Source organism: Magnolia sinica, chromosome 18, assembly GCF_029962835.1.
Source record: "Magnolia sinica isolate HGM2019 chromosome 18, MsV1, whole genome shotgun sequence".
NCBI classification, from domain to species: domain Eukaryota; kingdom Viridiplantae; phylum Streptophyta; class Magnoliopsida; order Magnoliales; family Magnoliaceae; genus Magnolia; species Magnolia sinica.
This window is the reverse complement of record NC_080590.1, coordinates 10,278,646-10,289,639: the sequence shown is the minus strand read 5'-3', so window position 1 is coordinate 10,289,639 and position 10,994 is coordinate 10,278,646.

Below are 10,994 nucleotides of genomic sequence, written 5' to 3'. Positions count from 1 at the left end.
ATGTGACGCTCGAGTTGTAAACGAATATGGGTGACCGACATCAATTGTGAAATCTGGTTTGTTGATTACAATTTCAACGTCAATCAAATATTGGTTTCATGTAAAAGTGTTTTTTTAAGTGAAATTTAATTCTAAATGTGGGATTAAATGGTCAAAATATCATAGTATTGCCAAACATATAATCATTGTGCAATACTGGTATTAATTTTATCTAATACAATGTAATGCATCTTTCTACACATGCCCTTAGGACTTCATTAAAAATATGATTTAATTAAAGTATGGTCATGTCTTCCAATTAGCCCTAGTTAAAGTTAGGTCTAACTTGGTTAATCTTAATAATAATATAAAATATTAAGTACATAATTCTAAGAACAAAATAATGCTTAATAAACAACACATGCATATCTAAAAGAGTTTCATTAATTACAAGCCAGGCACATGTCAAAGCAGCACGTTTGCCATCTATAGATACTGAATGCCTGTGCCCTTGACCGCAAGAGTCCTTGCAATCAGAAGCCGGGTGAGGGCTATTGTGATATTTTGGGATATTTGTTAGGACATGAGACCAAAAATTAAGCAAATTTAAAACTCAAGGAGGCCATGTGAGAGGAAATTCAATACTCTATCTATCCATTTATGTACCATCCAAAATGGTAGTAAGTTCTTCTATTGGGATAGATTGAAAACACAAAAAAATTAACATAATACAAAACTTTTATAATCATATAAATGTTTCAACGATGGGTGCTTAACTGCTATTGTTATCTTGAGCTCCATGAATGTTTCAATGGTAGGCATTCAACTTCTATTGTTGTCTCGTGGCTCACTTGAAGCTTGAATCCACCTCATTTTCTATTCCATGTATTAAATTGAGCTAAAAAAATGGATAGACAAGGTAGATTTCCTACTAATACTGTGGTGGGCCCTACGTAGCTTTCAATCGAAGTTCTTAGGCATGATAGTATACTAGGCAATTGGGCGTCCCCTAAGCTATCCATCGAAAGATTTCAATCATGTATTCTCATTTGATCCATAGAGATAGACCCAACTCGGAACTTAGGTCCAAAGCACTTTTGGACCCGGACCCAACCATTATGGAAAATTGAGACATGAGCCAAGGACTTGAACGGGCAAGACCCAAACCCGATTCGACCGACACGGATGATAGATGAACCCACTCAAACCTGATCCTTTTGACAACCTTAATTAAGGTGATCTCTGAAAAGAGGTGGACATCTGTGTCATTATACCTAAGCTAGAGGGTATTTTCGGCAGTTAGCGAAAATAGGTAGGAAGGAAGGACGACGACGATGATGAGTCGGAGTGAGAGTTCAATGATTGTGGGGGGGGGGGGTGGGTGTCGGGTCAAAGGTTAACAAGATGACAAGCGCGACCAGTGGTGGGCCCAGATGTCATGTCTTTCTTAGTCATGTTGCCACGTGTCCGTACAGGACGTGTTGATCCACGTGATTTCGGGCAGGTTTTCTTCTAGCTCCCACCCCCGCCAACGTGACATCCCACCCCCCGCTGTCGGGACCCCGAGGGCTCGCGGCTCGAGCCGTTCCGTTTCCCGACAGAGATGAAATCCGGCTTGAGCCGTGCCGTTTCCCGACTGCAACAGGATTCGCGAGCCGAGGCTTTGCATGGTTTATGAGGGTTGTTAGTTCTAGACGTCAGGTCTGCATGCGTAATCCGGACTACTGTTTCTGTGGGGCCCATCTTGGATGACCATGCTAAAAAGAACTGCTCGATCGGACTATCTGACCTATGCTAAAAAGAACTGCTCGATCGGACTATCTGACCTATGCTAAAAAGAACTGCTCGATCGGACTATCTGACCTTTACTGTTTGTCACTCAGGAAATAGACGGCTAAGAAATCCCAGTACCCGTACGCACGAAATCGTGAGGTCCAGAGATTTTTTAGGGCGTGGCCTCCGTAAATACCCTGATGGATTACATCCGCTATGCCAATCCATTTTGAAAGCTCATTTTAGGACATAATCCTTGGATGCTAGAGGTTTTTCTTCCATGTGCATGAGTTCATGTGTGTGTGTATATATATATATATATATATAGGGTAAAAATAGATTGACTAAAGAGAAGTGAGCTCAGACATCTCAGCGTGACATGAGATAGGCCAGCGCCGATCATGATTAATGAGCTCCTCAATGACCAAGGTAGATATGTCGGTCAAAACCAGCTCGGCCTCGCCAGCTCAACTTGGCCTCGGTCAGCGCAACTCAGCCTCGGTCAAGTCAACTCAGCCTCGACAGGTAAGCTCGGCTTCGGCAGGTCAACTCGGCTCAGCTATTCAGCTTGACCTTGATAGATCAGCTCGGCTCGGTCAGATTAGTTAGGTACGAAATTTTCTCCCAGTAACACATGATAGGAGTAATCACCCACGATATGATTCTTACGTAACTGCCGGCATCCATCACTCCCTGACATCTCGTGTAATGGCTGAAATTGTGTCTAAAATTACAGACCACACTGTCCTATCTTCACTATAAATAAGAGTCTCATCTACATTGGAAGGTACGCAATATCTCGCACTCTCCCTCTACAATTTGACTTAAACCCAGATTCTCCTGACCTGACTTAGGCATCGGAGGGTCCCCTGTGCAAGCTAGGGTCTCCTTTGTCCTTCTCTTGTGCAGGCTTATAGGGCTCGGAGTGAGTGCTCGGAGCTCGGCGAGGATGAACTAGATTTTTGCATTAACATTTTCGCACCGTCTGTGGGAAACGGAATAAAAGACCGTTCCTACTCTACCAAAAAATCGCGATGGCGAAAGCAAAGAAGAAAGCTCTAGATGTCATTGTTGCAGCCTAGCGAGAGCTCTTCCTGAAGCATTTGCTGCGGCCAAGTCAGAGCTCTTCCTCAACAGCTCAGCTCGGCCAAGTCGGAGCATTTGCTGCAGCCAAGCCAGAGCTCTTCTAGAATCATTTGCTGCAGCCAAGTCAAAGCTCTTCCTCAATAGCTCAGCTTGGCCTCAATGGGCCCGCTCAGCCTTGACAGGATAGTTCGGCCTCGACATGTTAGTTCGGCCTTGGGAGGTCAGCTCGGTCTCAGTCAGGTCAGCTCGGCCTTGACAGTTCAACTTGGCCTCATCAGGTCAACTTGGCCTCAACAGGTCAACTTGGCCTCGGTTAGCTCAACTCTGTCTCAACATGTCAGCTCAGCTCACCCTTGGTAGGCCAACTTGGCCTCGGCAGAGCAGCTCGGCCTCAATAGGTCTAGTCGATCTCGATCAGCACAGCTCGGCCTTGGTCAGGTTAGCTCAACCTTGACAGTTCAGATTGGCCTCGGCAGAGCAACTCGGCCTCAACAGGTCAGTTCGGCCTCGACAGGTCAGCTCGGCCTCAGTCAGGTCAACTCGACGTCAACAGTTCAGCTTGGCCTCAACAGGCCTGCTCAGTCTTTAAGGGTTAGCTCGGCCTCGACATGTCAGCTCGGCTCAGCCTCAGCAGGCCATCTTGGCCTCAGTAGAGCAGCTTGACCTTGACAGGTTAGTTTAACCTCGGTCAGCTCAACTCGGCCTCGACAGTTCAACTTGGCCTGGCAGAGCAGCTCGGCCTCAACAGGCCCACTCAGCCTTTACAGGATAGCTCGACCTCGGCATGTCAGTTCGGCCTCGGGAGGTCAACTCGGCCTTGACAGTTCAGCTTAGCTTCGGCAGAGCAGCTTGGCCTCATGAGGTCAACTCGGCCTCAACAGACCCGCTCGACCTCAACAGGTCAGCTCAACTCGGTTTCGACATGTCAGCTCAGCTCACCCTCAGCAGGCTAGCTTGGCCTCAGCTGTAAGACCCGTATCCTAGCTAGTATCGTTCCGTAGACCTCCGTGGTTTTTCCGGTCGAATTCCAGCGACCTGCAATCTGTTATCAGCGATTGCGCGCAATCTTAAGCCGAGTCCTGCATATCGGGGTCGGCTTGACCCGAGACTTGTACCAGTGCGACCGCGCCATCGCCGCGGTTCCGACACTGCCTCTCGCGCGCTGAGGCGATACCTAGACTAGGAGATGTGGGCCCTCGTTCAGTTTGAGAAAAACACCGCGCGTTGCGAATCCTGAGAGAATCTTTACGACATGTCTCATCAATCACATCAATGTACAAGTCAAGTACATATCCCATCATACTCATCCCTCTCACACTCAAAGTCAAAGCAACCCATTCTTAACCCATTCATTTCTTACCAAAAGTCAAAAGAAACCATACCCTCCATCCCATCTCCCTTACAACAACCCATCCTCTCTCTCATTTTCTCACTCCATCCCAAGCACCAAGGGAGCATCCAACGTCCAAGCTTCCCAAGCCTAACCCAAGTGTGGCCCACTTCCCTACCCCAATCTCCCATCTTAGCTGTCCAATCTTCATTATCCTCCATTAAGATCGAAGCCAATGAGCCTAGGAGTTCAAGGAGCTAAAGAAGGAGGCCAATAGGTGGGTGATTTTATTTGTAATTTGAGGGCCCACATATGTGGGACCTATCTTGATGTATGTGTTGTATCAAGAGGGACCCATAGTGGTGGGGTCCCTCCGCTACTCCGATCTCCATTTCTCTCTCTCTCTCTCTCTCTCTCTCTCTTTCACGTGTGGCCCACCTATCTTGCGCATGCATGATTCAGACTATACAACCATTGGGCCAGCCCCGCTGCCTGATCTGGATGAAGGGAAATCACAAATATCAGCTTGATCTCGGCTCAGGTGGGCCACCACGTGAACCCACCATATTGTATGTATTTTATCAATGCCATCCATCTGTTTTATCCAGGTCGTCCAGCGGGTCTGGACAATGAGAAAACACAAATATCTGCTTGATCTAAAACTGTCGGTGGGTCCCATGCATGTGGACCCACCTTGTGCATGTGTTGCAGCTGGGCCGTCCATCTGTTGGACGGCCAGCAGCACCTGCTATTGTTGGTAAGTTCCATGGGTCACGCCTTGACGTATATGTCGTTCCACACCGTCCAGCTACTTGGACGGTGGGCCACACTGTGTCGTATGTGTGAAATCCAAACCGTCCACTCATGTGGGTCCCTCTATGATGCATCGTATATCCAAGCCGTCCATCCATCTGGACGGAGCCATGGGACCCACCTTGGTGTGGCTACACTATCCAATGGACAGTGGGCCCTAATGATATATGCGGGTGTATTATCCACCATCCATTCATATGGATGGTGGGGCCCCCTTTTATGTATGAAATAACATCCAAACCATAGAAGGTCTGGACGCTGAGTAGTTAAAAATAATAATAATAATAATAATAATAATAATAAGAAGAAGAAGTAAATAACACATAATATATATATATATATATATATATATATTTGGTGGGCCCCACTTGGGACCCACCTGCATGAGAGGACGTCACCAAGTTCTGTGGACCCACCGTATATGTATGGGTCTTATCCACACCGTCCATCTGTACACACGGTGGGACCCACTTCAACGCATGTGCTCTCCATCACCACCGTCCAGAATGTCTGGACGGTGCAGCGGGCTACAACGTGATGTATGTGCCTCAAATCCACATCGTCCAGACCTCTGGACGGTGGGCTGATCATGAGGTATGCATTATATCTAAATTGTCCATGGGACCCACCAGACGTATGAATTTTTTTTATCCACACCATCCTTTTTGTGCGGGGCCCTGCACGTGTGGTGCATCCACACCATCCAGACCTTGGACGGTGGGACCCACCCTACACGTGGGGCCTACATTGATGTGGGAACGGATTGGCTAGTGTACGTTTACAGCAGCTATTTAGCTGCTGTGTTGATGTCACCCAGCAATGTGGGACCCACCTTGATATATGTTGTATATCCCCACCGTCCATGGGCTGGGACGGTGGGTCTGATCACAAAGTATGTGCTATATCCTAACCGTCAATCCACCATAGGACCCATGTGGTGCATTTGATTCCTCCACACCGACCAGATAGTGCTGGACGGCGCTGGACAATGTTCGAATGGTGTTGATTTACATAGACAATGTTTGGATGGTGCTGATTTACCTTGACAATGTTTAGATAGTGCTAATCATCATTGGTGGGCCGTGTACCCTATGAAATGATGTGTATAGTGATACACATGTTATCCCTACAACTATTGAAATGATTTTAGGGCAGCCCATCCATGAGGCCCATCATGATGTATATTTGAGGCCCATATGATGGGGCCCACTTGCTTGAATCTAAGGCCCATTGTGATATATTCGAGGCCTATGGGCAGGGCCCATTGTGATGTATTCGTAGCCTATGGGCAAGGCCCATTATGATATGTATTAAGCTCATGATGCGTGGCCCTTTTGATATATTCGACGCCCAGATGCATAGCCCATTTGATGTATATGAGGCCCATGTGCAGGGCCCACTTGTTGTGTATGTAGCCCTTGTATGAGGCCCATTTGCTGATATAATGAGGCCCACTTGTTTATATATGAGGCCCGTTTGATGTATGTGTAGGGCCAACTGAGGCACATTGTGATGTGCAAAGCCCATTTGATGTATTAGGCCCACTATGTATGTGTGAGGCCCACTAATGTATGTGAGGCCCACCTGTTGTATATGAGGCCCAGTATGATGTATTTATGGTCCATGAGCGAGGCACATGTGATGTATATTTACCCTTGAGTGAGGTCCATGATAATGTACATTAGGCCCTTGTGTGAGATCGTGGGCCCACTGTATGTTTGACCCTATGTGGGCCACTCCTTGGGAGCAATGTTGGTTAAATGTCCACATTTATGGACAATGATAGTTAAATGTCCACATTGTGACCTTCCCTTAAGTCTGGTTAGGCCCATTCTCATCATTCTCTAGTGGGTTAACTCAAATTATTGGGCCCCATTGATATTACTTGTCCCATCATCGGCCGTTCATCTATGGAACCCGCCTTACATCGAGATCGATTACCGATTCTGATTCCAATTGTGGAGACTGATTTCGATTATGGAGGCCGATTTCGATTGTCGAGGCCGATTCCGATTGTTGATACTGATTTTCGATTTGTCGAGGCTGATTATATAGGCCAATTCCGATTGTGGAGGCTGATTCCGAGTGTCGATTTCGATTGTTGAGGCCGATTTCAATTGCCGAGGCTGATTTCAATTGTGAAGGCCGATTGTCGAACTTATATGATGTATATGCGACCTGTTGTTGAGGCCCATGGGCAAGGCCAATTGTGATGTATTCATAGCCCATGGGCAAGGCCCATTATGATGTATTCGTGGCCTATGGGCAAGGCCCATTGTGATATGTATTAGGCCCATGATGCATGGCCCATTTGATGTGTTCGAGACCCATGTGTAGGGCACACATGTCATGTATTTGAGGCCCATGAGCAGGGCCCACCTGTTGTGTATATGTGACCATTGAGTAAGGCTCATTATGTTGCATATTAGGCCTTTGTGTGAGGTTGTGGGCCCATTATATGTTTGGCTCTATGTGGGTCGTTCCTTGGGGGCAATGTTGGTTAAATGTACACATTGTCGAGGCCGATTGTTGATGCCGGTTATTGATACCGATTATGAGTATGTGATAACATAGCATCATAATACATGCACATATGCATCATCTGCATGTTTAGTGTGAGATGTGATTGACCCTTGCATATGCTATAGTACAGATGGTTTATGAGACTCCCTGATAGGTGGAGTTATCCCACATGAGCGCACGGTATGCGCAGGATTGATGCATGATTGGACTACATGACTCATGCATCTTGCATTGTGTGATTGTGATTATTTTACGTCCTAGCGACATCAGAACTGTGACCTCCACAAGCATGTTGTGGATGGTCAGATGGAACACCGAAAATGTTTGGTTGGAGCATCTGGGAACTTTAAATGTCTGTGGGTGAAAGTCCCTAAACCTCCGAGACCAGGAAACGCTGTGGATACATGAGCACCCGAGTCCCGAATATCAGGAGGCCGCATCTCCCACTGTGTCTTAATCGATTGGGAGGGGGTGTGGCCTTACCCGTCTGAGTGTAGGGGGCATAGCTAGGCTGAGTTTGACCAGTTCGTGAATGGGTCCGCTATCGACATGCCGAGTAGATATTGGCCGATTCCTGGTCAGGCGGATAATGAGGTCTCTTCCACTTGCATGGTCGCGCGTCAGTGGGCGGCGATTTGCATGTAAAGTGTACTAGACCCCGGTGATGATCCTAAAGATGAACTGTACTGATATGTGGACTTATTGAGCATGAGTTGCATACTCGTTCATTCATTCATTCATTCACTATCCACTCGGACTAGTGGTGCGCGATTATTGTTACTTGTACCTTCGCAATGACGAGGATTTTGGCTGGGACGCACGACTAACCTGAGATCGGGAGTTTACCACATTGAGTCTGACTATCCAAATTTAGGTTTGAGACTGGTTTGGATAGAAGTCTCTTATGATGGACTCCATAGCTTGCGATACTACGTACTATCATCCTGACTTCACACTTCAGCATGGTTATTCCATTCGCACCACATATTGTATTACATTCGCGGCATATGACATTTTGAGTTACTGTGTTTCTGCATTTATATGGTCTAGATAAGGCTAACGGTATTCATGAACTCATCAGGAATTGTATATTGCATTGCATCCTCGGCATCTGATATTTGGCTCTTTATGACTCCTCATTTGCATAGCTGATTTATATTGCGTACTCTGATATTATTTGACTCATGGACTTGTCAGTAATTCCGCTTTACTTCGATATCGTATGATTCATGATCTTACCAGTATTTCCTATATTGTATGATTATGGCGTTGTGTTGAATATTTCGCACTTATCTTGTGCATACACTCTAAGCTTTCTATAAGCTTTTGCACGATAGATGCGTGCAGGTGATGTTACGTTGCAGCAACGTGGAGCTTGGAGCATGTAGCTGACTTCTGGAGCTTTGATTTTGACATATGTATTTCCCTTTCAGCATTGTATTCAAATATTTATATTAGTAGATATGTGATGATGATGTTGCTTTTGTGATTTGGGTAAACTTGTGATTATGATTCTTATGAGACAAATTGATGTTGAAAATCCTTCTTGTAGGATCCCAGGATCGAAACCTGACATATGGGCGCTGGGAGCCGAGAATGGGGTACTACAAAGGCTGTCGGCACCGGATTCAGTGATTGAGATTCCTATGAATCCAATTTTCAGGTTTAGGGCGTGACATCGGCAAAGCAGCTCGGCCTCAAAAGGTCTGGTCAACCTCGGTCAGCGCAGCTCGGCCTCAGTCAGGTCAGCTCAACCTCGACAGTTCAGCTTAGCCTTGGTAGAACAGTTAGGCATCATCAGGTTAACTCGGCCTCAACAGACCCGCTCGGCCTCGGCATGTCAGCTCGACCTCAATCAAGTCAGCTCGGCCTCGACAGTTCATCTTGTCCTCAAAAGGCCCGCTCAATCTTTGAGGGTTAGATCTGCCTCGACATGTCAGATCAGCTCAGCCTCAGCAGGCCATCCTGGCCTCAGCAAAGCAGCTTGACCTCAATAGGTTAGTTCAACCTCGGTCATCTCAGCTCGGCCTAGACAGTTCAACTTGGCCTCGGCGGAGCAGCTCGACCTCATTAGGTCAACTCGGCCTCAACAGGTCAGCTCAACTCGGCCTCAACAGGCCCGCTCAGCCTCGACAAGTTAGCTTAGCCTCGGCATGTCAGTTCAGCTCAGCCTCAGCAGGCTAGCTTGGCTTCAATAGAGCAGCTCGACCTCAGCAGCTCAGCCTGGCCTCAACAGGCTCGCTCAGCCTTGACAGGTTAGCTCGACCTCAGCAGCTCAGCCTGGCCTCAACAGGCTCGCTCAGCCTTGACAGGTTAGCTCGGCCTCGGCATGTCAGTTCGGCCTCAGCATGTCGGCTCGGCCTAGGCATGTCAGCTCAACAATAAGGCTCATCGGCCAACTCCGACTTCAACATCAAATACTGAGCGATGTATCGACTAGAAGACATGAGGGCTCTTATCCCGCCCATGGGATGCTAAACGCATGAAGGTCTACTACTCCCGGGGACTTAAGAGACCCTTTGACCAGGAGCGCGTTGACTGACCGACCTACTCGATAAGGGTGACCTCCCTTTCTAAAAGGGAAAAAAGTCCTCTACCATGAATTCTACTATGGAAGAGCTTCCCCAAATCGGGAAGAAAATCTCTTTTTCTACAATCTGAACGACACAAACTACTGAAGACTTCTCTTAGTGTAAGGAAAAAATAGTCCTCACCAATCATCCGACCCTTAAAGAAGAGGTCGGACCACTAATTACTAACGCTACTCGGATCGTGCGATCTACAATGAGGATCTCTTAGTGCAAGAGAAAATAATCCTCCTAAGTAAATCGCACGACTCCTCATGAAGGGATCATTGCAGCCAACCCATCTGTTCAACAAAAGCAAATGACAAGATCAACTGAGAAGGAAGAGCTTACTCCAATACTCCTACTCGGCTAAAATGTCCGACCTTAGGACAACCAACTTACTTTCCAAGCACGCATGCGAGCTCGAAAGTAATGGGCTTACTGTTATGGGTAAAAATGGACTAACTAAAGAGAAGAAGTCGGCTCAGACATCTCAGTGGGACATGAGGTCGGCCAGCGTCGGTCATAACTAATGAGCTCCTTAATGGCCAAGGTAGAAATATCAGCCAAAACCAGCTCGGCCTCGGCACCTCTGCTCGGCCTCACTAGCTCAACTCAGCCTCGGTTAGGTCAGCTCAGTCTCGGCAGGTAAGCTCGGCCTCGGCACCTCTGCTCGGCTCAGCTGGTCAGCTCGGCCTCGGCAGGTCAGCTCGGCTCGACCAGATCAGTTAGGTATGAGATTCTCTCCCAGTAACACACGATAGGACTAACCGCCCACGGCGTGATTCTTGCGTAACTACCCACATCCATCACTTCCTGACATCTTGTGTAATGGCTGAAATTATGCCTGGAATTACGGATCACACTGTCCTATCTTCACTATAAATAAGAGTCTCATTTACATTGGAAGGTACGCAGTATCT